This window comes from Scyliorhinus torazame, chromosome 15 (assembly GCF_047496885.1).
Source record: "Scyliorhinus torazame isolate Kashiwa2021f chromosome 15, sScyTor2.1, whole genome shotgun sequence".
Taxonomy (NCBI): domain Eukaryota; kingdom Metazoa; phylum Chordata; class Chondrichthyes; order Carcharhiniformes; family Scyliorhinidae; genus Scyliorhinus; species Scyliorhinus torazame.
This window is the reverse complement of record NC_092721.1, coordinates 118,459,906-118,473,230: the sequence shown is the minus strand read 5'-3', so window position 1 is coordinate 118,473,230 and position 13,325 is coordinate 118,459,906. Positions and strand designations below refer to the sequence as shown.

General features: G+C 47.7%; 1 pseudogene; it reads right to left on the bottom strand.

Moving 5' to 3' along the window:
• The window catches only part of LOC140391325 (interleukin-1 receptor type 1-like), a 125,648-nt pseudogene extending 113,517 nt beyond the window's left edge, over nucleotides 1-12,131 (bottom strand).
• Between the last annotated feature and the right edge of the window lie 1,194 nt (nucleotides 12,132-13,325).

Genomic DNA, 13,325 nt, shown 5'->3' with positions numbered 1-13,325 from the left:
TGGACAAGGTAGTCAAGAAAGCATACGGAATGATTGCTTTCATTGGTCGGGGCATCGAGTATAAAAACTGGCAAGTCATGCTGCAGTTGTATAGAATCTTGGCAAGGCCGCACTTGGAATATTGCGCACAATTCTGGTTGCCACACGACCAGAAGGATGTGGGGACTTTGTAAAGGGTGCAGACGAGGTTTACCAGGACGCTCACTGGTCTGGAGGGTGTTAGCTATGCGGAGAGTCTGAATAGACTCGAATTGTTTTCATTAGAACGACGGAGGTTGAGGAGTGACCTGATAGGGGTCTACAAGATTATGAGGGACATGGAGAGTGGATGGGCAGGCACGCTTTCCCAGGGTGTAGGGGGCATAGTTTTAAGGTCCGTGGGGCAAAGTTTAAAGGAGTAGTGCAAGCCAGATTTTTTACACAGAGGATGGTGAGTGCCTGGAATGCGCTGCCAGGGGAGGTTGTGGAAGCAGATACATTAATGGCATTCAAAAGGCATCTCAACAAATACATGGCTAGGATGTGTTTAATGGGATACGGCACTAGGAAGTGCTGAGGGCTTTGGCCAAGTGTGGTATCATGACTAGCACAGGCTTGGAGGGCCAAAGGGCCTGTTCCTGTGCTGTATTGTTCTTTGTTCAAAGCAAATCCCGGAGCTATGTGAGGTGGGTTGACTAAGGTAGATTGGGAAACTAGACTAAAAGATACAGTGGTAGATAAACAAAGGCAAATATCAAAATAACTTTTTCACAATAAACAATAATTATGCATTTTTTTAAGAAATAAAAATCCCATGGGGAAAATGGCGAACAAGAAAAGCATTCAATTAAAAGGAAAGGGTAATGTTACCAAACGAGTCATCTGTCTACGGATTGTCAGGATTTTAAAATTCAGCAAAACATAACAAAAAATTGTAAAATAAGTAAAACAAAAATATGATGGGAAAGTAAAATAGGATATGAAAGTAAACTATCTATAAATGCGCATCCTACAAAGTAGCCTTGCATGATCCGCTGGTCAGCAGGGTATTGCTGACCTTCCTGTGGAAGCGATTCCTTCTGCAGTGCTGGCCTTGCAGCTATGGCTACAGTATATTTTGGACCAATTGCAAGTTTTCAGTGGGCACCTCTATGTTGCTGTGCTCTCCTAACCACTCATCTACAGTTCCATCTTCTCAACCTGGTAATCAGCTCTGTGTTAAGATTGTATCTCTGGAACTGTAATGTAGCATATGTATCTATCTTCATGGTACAAAACTCAAAACAAATCCCGGAAGTAATAGGAACTGAGGTAGGGGGTGGAGACCCTTAAAACTGGCTGGTCTTTTAAACTTATCTGGTTGTTGAAAAAGGGGCATGTATTATTACGTGCAACTGAGCTGCCCATGACTGTCGGCTCCGGGAGCATGCTGCACTGTACTGATCTCACCAAGCCTGAGTCGGAAGGTCAGACAAGATCAGATTGCCTAGACTTCCAGTGACGTGGATGTGCTTAGTAGTCAGGTGGCTCTCCTGCTACGAACCCAAGAATAGGCTCTTTTACTCGAAATAGCCCGCTAATACAGGGAAAAAAGTATCCCTGCATCCTAACTGACAACAATACCAACGAAGATGCCAAATAACAGCAACTCCAGAGGCCGCAAAGACACGAGAATTGGAAAAGTCGGGAGAAGCAAGTGGCAGATGCACGGAGTGACGAAGTGCTGGCCACTCCAAAATGAGAAGGAGCAGCTCACCGCACAAGGAGCTCCCCCCTCTCCAGAGGGTGGATGGAGGATGTTCCTTTCTAGGGAACTAAGAGAATAGAAAGAGGAGACGAAGGCTGGTATCCAGGTTGCGGTCAGGGTGGCAGTTGTGGAGGTTCTGCCAACCATGCAGGTGGCCCTGGTCAAGGCACTGCAGGCCCAGGAGAACACCATAAAAGAACAAGAAAACAGTCCAGAGTGACTGGACCGCCACTCTAGAAAAGGAAATAATGAGAATGGTCGCAACGCAGGGGAATCTGAGAGGGAAGATAGAGGATCAGGAGAACCAGTCACAGTGCCAGAACGCAAGGATAGTAGGCCTGCTGGAAGAGATCGAAGACAAGGACCCACGGACAATGTGGCCCAGATGCTGGGCAATCTGGTGGGGAGGCATAGCTTCCCCAAGCCACCAGAACTAGACAGAACCCACCGATTGCTCTGCCCAAGACGCAAGGCTGGAGAGCAACTGAGGGTGACAATCGCCAAAATGTACCGGTACCAGGTAACATCTCCAAAGGAAGTGGGGATGTGGTCATATGCCTGTGAATAATATTGTATATAGTTAGCAGTGAGACCTCCAACCGGCTGGTGGCACCAGACACAGGTCATCTGACATCCGACTATCGACAGTTGATAGTAAGGCGTACAATAGGACAGGCGCACATCAGGTAGTTCCAGGAGAGTCCATGAAACTCAAACAGTAACTTAGTCTGTATATCATTCTGTATATTACCTCTCCACGTGTTAAATCAATAAAACATCATTCTAGTTAAGTCACCAGCAGTTCTGTATGAATGATTGCAAAGACAAGGTGACAGAACACAGCACTTAACATACCCAAAACAATCCTGCAGAGAACGAGATCCATGGGGGCCTAGCCCTCCCAAACCTGCAATATTCCCACTCGGCAGCAACAGCGGAAAGGGTAAAGGGGTGGATAAAGGAGCTGGAAGCCAAATGTGTGAGAATGGGGCAGGGCTCCTACACAGGGGCCTCCCTCCGGGCCCTGACCACGGCAGCACTCCCATCCCTATCGACCAAACACCCAACTAGCCCAGTAGTGATAGCCACACTCCCGTCGTGGAACCAACTACGACAGCACTTTGGATTAACCAAAATGTTCATTAAGGCTCCCATCTGCAACAACCACACGTTCGCGTCAGCCATAATGGATGCCACCTTCAAAAGGTGGAGACAGGTCGGTGAGACATTGAAAGTTAGGGACTTCTACACAGAAAACAGACTGACAACGCTCAAGGAACTAACAGAGAAGTTGCAGCTGACAGAGGGAAACGAGCTGAGATACCCACGACCACGGCAACAATTGTGATTAGAGGACCTATTGGACGCAGATATCTTAGGGAGGGAGAACTGCAGCAACCTGTATGGGTGACTACTGGGATGGGCACACACACCACTGTATGAGACGAGGCAAAAGTGGGGGGAAGATCGATTGGGGGATTCTTCGACACCCCCGTCGGGTCGGAGAATCCCCGGGGGGGTGGCGCGAATCCCGCCCCGCTGCCCCGACGCCGGCTGCCGTATTCTCCGGCGCCATTTGTCGGGCGGGGGTGGGATTCACGCCACGCTAGCCGGGGGCCGTTAGCAGCGGCCCCCAGGCAATTCTCCAGGCCCTGATGGGCCAAGCGGCCATCCGTTTTTGGCCAGTTACCCCGGTGTGGATTATGTATGGTCCCACACGGCGGGACCTGGCAGGTAAGTCAGCGGGGGTGGTCCTCGTGAGGGGCGTAGGGGATCCGACCCCGGGGAGTGCCCCCACGGTGGCCTGGCCCGCGATCGGGGCCCACCGATCTGCGGGCGGGCAAGTTCCGTGGGGGCACTTCTTCCTTCCGCGCCGGCCCCTGTAGGGCTCCGCAATGGCCGGCGCGGAGAGGAGAACCCCCCCGCGCATGCGCCAAAATACGCTGGCCGGTCTGCGCATGCGTGGAACCACGCCAGCGGTTCCGCGCATGCGTGAGATCATGCCGGCCCTTCGGCGCATGCACGAACTCGCGGCATCCCTTCGGCACTGGCTGGAGCAGCGACAACCCCTCCAGTGTCCACCTAGTGCCCGAAAGTAAGGAGAATTCCGCACTTTTGGGGGCTGTTGACGGCGGAGTGGTTGGCGTCGGTCCTCCCGCCGGTGTGGGAACTTAGTCCCCAGAAGGGAGATTCCCGCCCAAGGGTTTGAAATAGGGTGTGGACTCTGCAGAGAAGCACTGCACAGGGTCAACTCCACCTCCACATGTGCAATGCTAAGCCTAATGCAGCTGAAAGTGGTACACCAAGCCCACTTAACCAGAACCAAAATGAGTAGGTTCTTTCCAGAGGTAGAGGACAAATGCGAACGGTGCAAGGAGGCCCAACCAACCACGCCCACATGCTCTGGTCTTGCCCCAGACTAGTCGGGTATTGGACAGCCTTATCGAGGTGGGGATGAGGATGGAGCCATGCCCGAGAGTGGCAGTCTTCAGGGTATCAGAACAGCCAGATATCGTCATGGGTAGGAGGGCCAATGTCCTTACCTTTGCCTTCCTAATCGCCCATGAGAGAATCCTGCTAGGTTGGCGATCAGCAGCACTACCCAGCTGCTGTCTGAGTAGCTGGCTGGCTGTCCAACCTGTCGGAATTTCTCCTAATGGAGAAAATTTTATTCGCCATCCGGGGGTCAGAAGAGGGCTACTGTAAAACGTGGGAACCATTCATCCAGTTGTTCTAAGGCATGTTTGTAGCCAAAAGCCGATAAGCTAGAGGGAGAGAGGGGAAGCCACAGTAAAACAACAACACAAAAGAAAAGAGAGGGGAGGGAGTAGGAGAGGGGGTGGGGGGGGGGAGAATAAAGAGGCATGGAGCCCAACCATGCCCAATACATAACAGGATACACGGTGTCACGCTTTCTCAACAGGAACAGGATAAAAGACCCGATGAACGAAGTGGGCACGCCAAACGACTAGAAGGGGAGAGGGGGTCAGGAAGAATGGGGGGAGAGGGAAGTAAGGATCCAACTAAAACTAAGTGCCCATTCGAAAATGAAACTGCAACCAATTTAAATAATGAAAGGCATCCGATGTATATATATTTTTTCAGTGCATGTTCACGCTCATCTTTGTTCTGTATAATATGAAAAACCCTTAATCAAAACATTTTTAAAAAAAGTTTGGATCATCTGGATTTCTAGGTACGTACTTTCAAGCAAAGAGCCAATCTGACTCGACTGCTATTCCATTGGAGGTTACGGCTCATAGTAGAAATTCTTTCAGTCAAAGGGTTGCAAACCTTAAAATTCTCTACCCCAGAGATCTGTGGACACTTAGCCATTGAGCATATTCAAGTTAGCAATTGATAGGTTTTTGGATATTAATGAATCAAGAGATGTGGAGTTGAGTCATGATGTTCTTATTCAATGACGGAATAGGCTTATGTTCTCCCATTTGATTGCAGTCAACGAGATACCATTAAATCCTGCTGACGACCCTCACAAACCTAACTGGCATCGGACATAGTGGGTCAGCAGAGAGGCAAATTCTAAGTTGTGCCATTTGTTGCTGATTTGTTTCAATAACTCCTCAAATCACCAGCAGCAAGTGAACAGTAAAAGGAGATTTGCCTTTAAGTCGTGCTCAAAATCCTCACAATGACATGTTTATTCCCACTCGTCTGGTCAATGGCAGGAAAATGTGTTCGATGAAATTCTATCCACTAAAATGTTGTGCAGCTCTGTTAATGATCGCGAGCAGGAAATATAATGGCAATCAGCCCCTTAACAATCCTTTGGATGGCTGTTCCTAACATACACTTCAACTCCTTTACTGCAATGGTGCCTTGCACTAAACGTGGGCTAAACTGGCTATTTGGCTTAAGATCCAATCTAGACCATCTACTTAATACTTAAAGTATCCAGTGAAAATCGTCCTCAGTACATTTATGGTTTCATTTGCATAAACGCATTTCCTGATAAACATACCTTGAACCATTGCAGAACTGAAAATGGTTGAAAATAATCTATAGCTTGGCAATAAATCTGTATCGAACCGGGAGATTCTTCCTGAGGTAGCTCAAGTGAACTCTCATGAAAGCACTGGCCATGGGATATTTGAAGTACTTGTATATGAAAAACATCCATTACACAGTATGTTTTATTCTTGAAATGAAAATATTGATCATTGTTATATATTAGGTAACCTCATAAAATCTTGACACAAAATGCTGGAAAGACTCAGTAGGTCTGGCAGCATCTGTGGAGAGAGAAACAGTATGTTAACTAGCGCAATTTATCGGCCTCGTCACGCCGACTTGGTGACGTGTCGAGGCCTTTGAATCTCGCCAGATTCGCGGCGCTCAAAATGTCTCGTGAGATTCGATTAAATCTCACGATCTGGATCTCCCGCTCATTGGGTTGTAATCCAGATTTAAATGAGCCATTACGCTCAAATAAATATGTCTGTGTCAAATTCTCCCGGCATCCGGGACCTTGCGGCCGTGCCTCAGAGACGTTGACAGGGCGCCATTAGCACTGCCAGGGTCCCAGGTTCATATGGACCAGCGCCAGGGTCCCAGGTTCAATTCCCCGCAGGGTCACTGTCTGTGCGGAGTCTGCACGTTCTCCCCATGTCTGCGTGGGTTTCCTCCGGGTGCTCCGGTTTCCTCCCACAGTCCAAAGACGTGCAGGTTAGGTGGATTGGCCATGTTAAATTGCCCTTAGTGTCCAAAAAGGTTAGGAGCGGTTATTGGGTTACGGGGATAGGGCTTAAGTGGGTCGGTGCAGACTCGATGGGCCGCATGGCCTCCTTCTGCACTGTATGTTCTATTTCTATGTACATGGAGAAAGTGAACTCCACCACAGTAACTCTGATGGACTGAAAGTTTCTTAGTAAGCTCCACAAATACCCCAACAATCTGTCATACTCCAAAAACATCCATTTTTAAAACCTAGGCCTTTAGTAGGAGTGGCTGAATTTGAGGGGACATTCTGTTCAGGTGGATCATGATCTGCTGTGCCACCTTCAGATTTAAACATGGACCAGGTGTAACGGCACCAGGGGAGGGATCTTCCAGGTCATTGGAGGCCCTCAGGTGGCCAGGCATTGGGCAGGGAGCACTCTAGTACTCCTGCTGGCACGCTAGCACTTTGGCACTGCCACATGGGCACTTCAGCACTGCCACCTGGGCACCCTGGCAGTGCCATCTTGGCTGGCAGGGACACTGCAGGTTGGCAAAATGGCAGTGCCAAGGTGGTTGGGTGCCAGGTTTCCCATGCAGGGATCGGGCCCAGGGTGTCTTGCCCATAAGAGATGGGGTGTGGTCTTGAGGGCCCCAGAAAAGGTAAGTTGGATGCAGTGGGGGGGGGGAGGAGGGGTACAGAGGCTGAGGGGACCCCTGAGGGGGTCAAAACATCAGAATGGGCCTTTAAAAATGGCACCCAAATCCGTGAGTGCGCTTCCTGCACCTGCTGGCTGAGCTCATCAATGCAGGAAATGATGTAAATGCGGCCTCAACAGGGGATTCCCCACCAAAGCAAAAAAAAAACGGCAACAAGCCAATGAATAGCGGGTTCTCTTTCGGTGCTGCAGGCACCGAGAAACGCCCTGCTAAGCGTGCCCAAAACGGGACTCTGTTTTTGTCCCGTTGAATCGTGCCCAATGTCTCGAGTCCATGTGAAAGTCATATGGACTCGAAACGTTAACTCTGCTTCCCTTTCTCCACAAATGCTGCCGGACCTGCTGAGCTTATCCACCAGTTTCTCTTTTCTTTTTCAGATTTCCAGCATCCATAGTATTTTGCTTTTCTATTATCATAAAATCTGGATCACGGTTATAAATCTAATCAACATAATAACCCTATAAATTTAAATAGATCAGTGCTTTATTCAATTAAACCATTTAGTTGTCTCAAAACATGTCTGCTCGTAATTCTTATGAGCCCCCTCCCTAACAGCATCAATGTAGTAGGTTATAAATCTCAGCTGTATAATACTCAATCCTGTGAGTTTAATTGCAGTTCAGACTGGGTGGCTTTGATGGAAAGCTGCCAGTGGAAATAATGCAGTGAATGGGTGCGAATAAACAAACCTTGCACATTTCCTTAGGATTAAAGGAACTAAAGAGCAGAGGCAGTTTAGTTCTGAATAGAAAGAATGATTTCATGAAAAATATATTGAAGAATAGATAAAGAAAACAACTTGTGTGCATTATAAAATTTGTATTTTAACAGGAAATTCTAATCAAAGAGGCAGGCCTTCAACGTGTTGAACTTAGTAAATATGAAGGCAGTAGAGGAGAAACTGAAGGTGGCACAGCAGATCATGATCCACCTGAACAGAATGTCCCCTCAAATTCAGCCACTTCTACTAAAGGCCTAGGTTTTAAAAATGGATGTTTTTGGAGTATGACAGATTGTTGGGGTATTTGTGGAGCTTACTAAGAAACTTTCAGTCCATCAGAGTTACTGTGGTGGAGTTCACTTTCTCCACGTACATAGAACATAGAAATAGAACATACAGTGCAGAAGGAGGCCATGCGGCCCATCGAGTCTGCACCGACCCACTTAAGCCCTATCCCCGTAACCCAATAACCGCTCCTAACCTTTTTGGACACTAAGGGCAATTTAACATGGCCAATCCACCTAACCTGCACGTCTTTGGACTGTGGGAGGAAACCGGAGCACCCGGAGGAAACCTACACAGACAGGGGGAGAACGTGCAGACTCCGCACAGACAGTGACCCTGCGGGGAATTGAACCTGGGACCCTGGCGCTGTGAAGCCACAGTGCTATCCACTTGTGCGACCGTGCATGCCCCACATGCCCCAAATGTAAATGTGTTACATTTCCATGCCCAGTCTGTCATGTGACATCGCTAATGCTCGTATTCCAAGCATTGTCTGGCATCTTTGAATCTGTCTATATATATGTTTCTGGAACATACCTCTTCATTCACCTGAGGAAGGAGCAGTGCTCCGAAAGCTAGTGACATCGAAACAAACCTGTTGGACTTTAACCTGGTATTGTAAGACTTCTTACTGTGCTCACCCCAGTCCAATGCCGGCATCTCCACATCAAAGTTGCATGGTGAGAGATGCTGAATTGCTTGGTGATTTGCGCTCCCGCTAATTTAGCTCCGGCAGGAGAACATAGGGCTGGATTCTCCGATCCTGCGGCTATGTCCACAGGGTCTGTTACAACCAGAAAGTCGGCGCCGTGCCTATACCGATCCTCCATCCGGTGGGGGGCTAGCCGCCATGCAGGCTTTATCTGCGGATACAGCCGCAGAATGGCCGGGTCTGTGGCCGCGCATGCGCACGGCGGCGGCCTGATAAAAAACTGCCCACCTGTAACCCCCCCTCATGACCCCTGGAACACCCCCCCCACCAGTGCCCCCAGCCCCTGCCGAAGCCCCCCCTGCCAGCGGAACGGCACCCCCCTCCGACTGTGGCGGCACTGGACAAAGGTGTCTCACGCCATGGGGAACTCGGCCTGTCGGAGGCGGAGCATTGGGGGAGGGCCTCAGACGACGTCCTAAACAACAGTGGAGGAGCCGAGAGGAGTGGTAGTGAGGTAGAGCTGGGCGTCCATGTGAAACTAACCCTCCATTTTTGGATGGGGCAGCATGGTAAATCAGAAGTAGGAGTTGGCCAAGGGCATATCCTTCAGGAACACTAGAGATAGTGCAGCAGAAATGGGAAGAAAAACTATTTCAATTGGTACTAGATATGATCAGATAAGAATAGAACCAGGCAAAAGCAGTTTCACTCAGCTTGATTACAGTGGAGAGGGATTGTGGAGGATGGTCTGGTAAACCATGCTCAAGACAGCTGACAGGCCAAGAAGGATGAGAAGATAGATTAGCTTTGTTGCAGTGACATAGGATGTCACTTGTGGCTTTATTTAAAGCTGGGGGAGTTAAGTTATTTAGTATCTCATTACCACTTGAAGTAGAAAGCAAAACTTACCTCAAAAAGCAACGGTAATTGCCAGAATTTGTTAGTGTTGCAGGTAAAAACCAAAGGAAAAGGCCATTTGAATGAATCTGCTGTCCTTGATCAGTAGTTATAAGCTCAACGGTATTCTTGTAGCATTGCAATGTAAATGAGTCATCTTCATCTGGGGTCAATGAATCCAAGCAAGTTGTTAATTTAAATGCCTCATTTTCAAGAATTGATCTGTCATTTCCTTCGTTTTCAAGATCAAAACAATCCAATGAACCTAGAGGAAGAAAATATTTTTTAAATTACAAAAATATCCATAATATTCTTGGTTTACAGTCAGGTTTATGGGCAACATGGTGGCACCGTGGCTACCTCACAGCCAGGGACCAGGGACCTGGGTCGATTCTGACCTCAGGTGACTGTGTGGAGTTTGCACTTTCTCCCTGTGTCTGCTTGGGTTTGCCCCCTGTGTCCCAGTTTCCTCCCACAGTGCAAAGATGTGCAGGTTAAGTGCTTCGGCCATGGTAAATTGCCCTTAAGTGTCCAAAGTTAGGTGGTAAGGGGATGGAGCTGGGGAGTGGGTCTAAGGAGGGGTGGACTTTCTGAGGGTCAGTGGAGACTCGCTGGGCCAAATGGCCTTCTTCTGCATTGTAAGGAGTCTATGAAGGTTCCAACATATGATTATATGCCTCACAATGTTGGTCAAACAATGCATACTTGTGCTACAGTCAACTCGGTTTCTTTTTTTTAATATAAATTTAGATTACCCAATTATTTTTCCAATTAAGAGGCAATTTAGCTTGGCCAATCCACCTACTCTGCACATTTTTGGGTTGTGGGGGCGAAACCCTCGCAGACATGGGGAGAATGTGCAAACTCCACACGGACAGTGACCCAAAGCCGGGAACGAACCTGGGACCTCAGCGCCGTGAGGCAGCTGTGCTAACCACTAGGCCACCGTGCTGCCCGTCATGATATTCAAACATACATCATAACACATACATAATGATAGACAGACCAATGGACCAATTAGCACACATAACACGACAGCCAATCACAGACAAGAGCAGACACAATATAAGACAAGAAACACGACACTTCCTGGGCAGTCCATCTGGAGGCAGCACAGGGCCAGGACCTCATAGCAAGAAACTCACACCGTCACAACGTGCTGAGTACCAAGTCTGATGTATAAATAGTTAAATGGAATAAAACTGCGTTGTACCAATCGCAACTGTGTTGGTTCGTCTGTACCTCAGAGCACCCAACACTTCACTGCCCTAAGTCAACTCTGTTTCAAGAAATCAGCTTGTTTTAGGTCAGAGAATTGGGCCAAACCAGTGATTCATTAACAATATATTCAAATCCTAATTTCCTGAGTGAATGTAACATTAAATGCTTTAACATTTACACACAGGATATGGCGTACAATCTTTGTGGTGAAAGACACTTTGTCCAGCATCTGTCCCAGTCTCAAATCCCAAGACAGGTTGGAGAAAGATGGATACACCTATAGAAGTTCAGAAAGAGTGTTACCACCAAACAATCAAAGTACATTTTTTTTAAAGGGCAGCTGTCTGACCTGTTCTTCTGACTGCAATTGATATTTCTGGGATGGACCACCTTTTCCCTGAAGGATCTTCTTTCTTAAGGCCAACATCAACTTTGATTTTTTTTGTGTGTTTTTAATTAAGTAAAATATCTCAAGGCACTTCGCAGGAGTGTTAACAAAAAGACATTGATGCCAAGTCACAGAAACTGGCATAAAGGTGACAAAAGGTTGAGGAGCATTTGAAGGAGGATTGAGACGTTGAGAGATGGAGAGATTTATGGAAGGAATTCCTGAACTCGATGGGATCTACATCGGCTCTGAGCCTGGCACCACTCCAAACAGCCAGAGCAACATAATTAGAATGGACAGAAGAAGCATCTTCACATTCTAATTATTTCTTGTTACGCTTTCAATGATTTCAAAATTAGGAAAAAAGAGGGATTGAGTTGCACAGAGCAGCAGTATGTTCTTTCATCTCCCAGGTGTCAATTTGAAACTGGACCAAGTTAATCGGTCAAATTACATTATAGTTACAAAATGGAATTCCGCCTTCGAGTCCAAAAAGGTGTCAACCACTCAGAAATGCCCTGGTGTCTCCTGGAAGAGGACAATAAATCTTCCAGGCACTGCTGAACCGTAATATCACCGTGGAGAAGACTTGACGCTTAGTGAGATCATGTCCTCCCCATTACCACACAGAAACAGTCTCAAACAACTGGAAGGCAATGTTGAGACCACATGATCTGATTTGGGATCCTACATATGAATTTCGAAATGCAAAATCATTTTTTTCTAACAATACCAATGTCAAACCATTTTAATTAAAATGAGCCCTTCTGTTCAATTTACCTGGTTGAGCCACAGTTTGATGGATATGGATTGCAGCAAGGATGATTGACGCAAAAGATGCCATTCAATTTCTGCAGAACTTTGAAAAACCACATGTGTTAATTATAAATGTCAAATATGGAATTATTTTATACTGCATATATAATAAATAATAAAACAAGTGATACTTTGGTAACGGTACAAGTTTTATCAATGCTGAAGCAATTTGGTTTCCATAAGTTACTCTATTAATGCCTAACATTACACATGGGATATTAATGTCTAAAATAGGGATACAAATGTCTTGGGTGGGATTCTCCGTTTCTGAGATTAAGTGTTGGCGCCAATTCAGAATTCTTGGACTTTCACGACAGCAAAACTGGCGCCGCACCTGGATGATTCCATTACTGTTAAGGGCCGAGCAGCGGTGCCGCGTGGAGTACAATCGATTCCAGGATTTGCTGGGTCCGTGATTGACACTCAGGAGGCCGACAAGCTGCAGCCTCATATACATATTTCAAATCCCACAGACACTTATCCCAGCCAACAAGATGGCACTGGTTGTGCTGGGGCACGTCCATACAGCTGATGGGTCAGCTGGGACCAGAGGGCACCCAGGGGAGTGGCCTGGGGGGATCGCCTATACGACCTGTGGCACTAAGTTCACAGTGAGCAGTCAGCGGAATCCGCAGCTGCATGGCTGCCTTGCCGGCTGCGGCAATGGTGTTCCGTGTCCACCCACCCCCCCAACCCCTCAGCCCAGCTCCTGCCCCCCCCACCCCGCTATTCCCTCTGGCCCCGGCAGAAGTTCCCGGGCAAGCAGCACAACTGTCAGCAAACTATGGCGATGTTGGACACTTTCTGTACCCTCTCTCTCTCTCTCCCCAAGCAGCCACGACGCCGGTTTCACGATTTTTAAAAGCACCAGTAAGCTGTGCCATTGGGAACTCGCCCATCGGAGAAGGAGAATTGTGGAGGACCCAGAGAGTACCGGTTCGGGCCCCCTAATGATATGCAAACGGTGTTTACTGTACGTGCGTTCCGATATGCATTGATGCCGCTGTCAATGTGATGGAGAATTGTGATTAGTCGTCAAATCGGTGCTCACTGTGATTTTGCCGTTGGAACCGATTCTTCGCCAAATTGCGTTTCGCGATTTCGCTGTCGCCCAACGGAGAATCCCAACCAGCATTCTTTACTTGAGAAATACTGGATAGTTGATGATTCATAGGCTCCTAAACAAGCTGTGAACGCATACCACATTTGCACATTCAGTCCT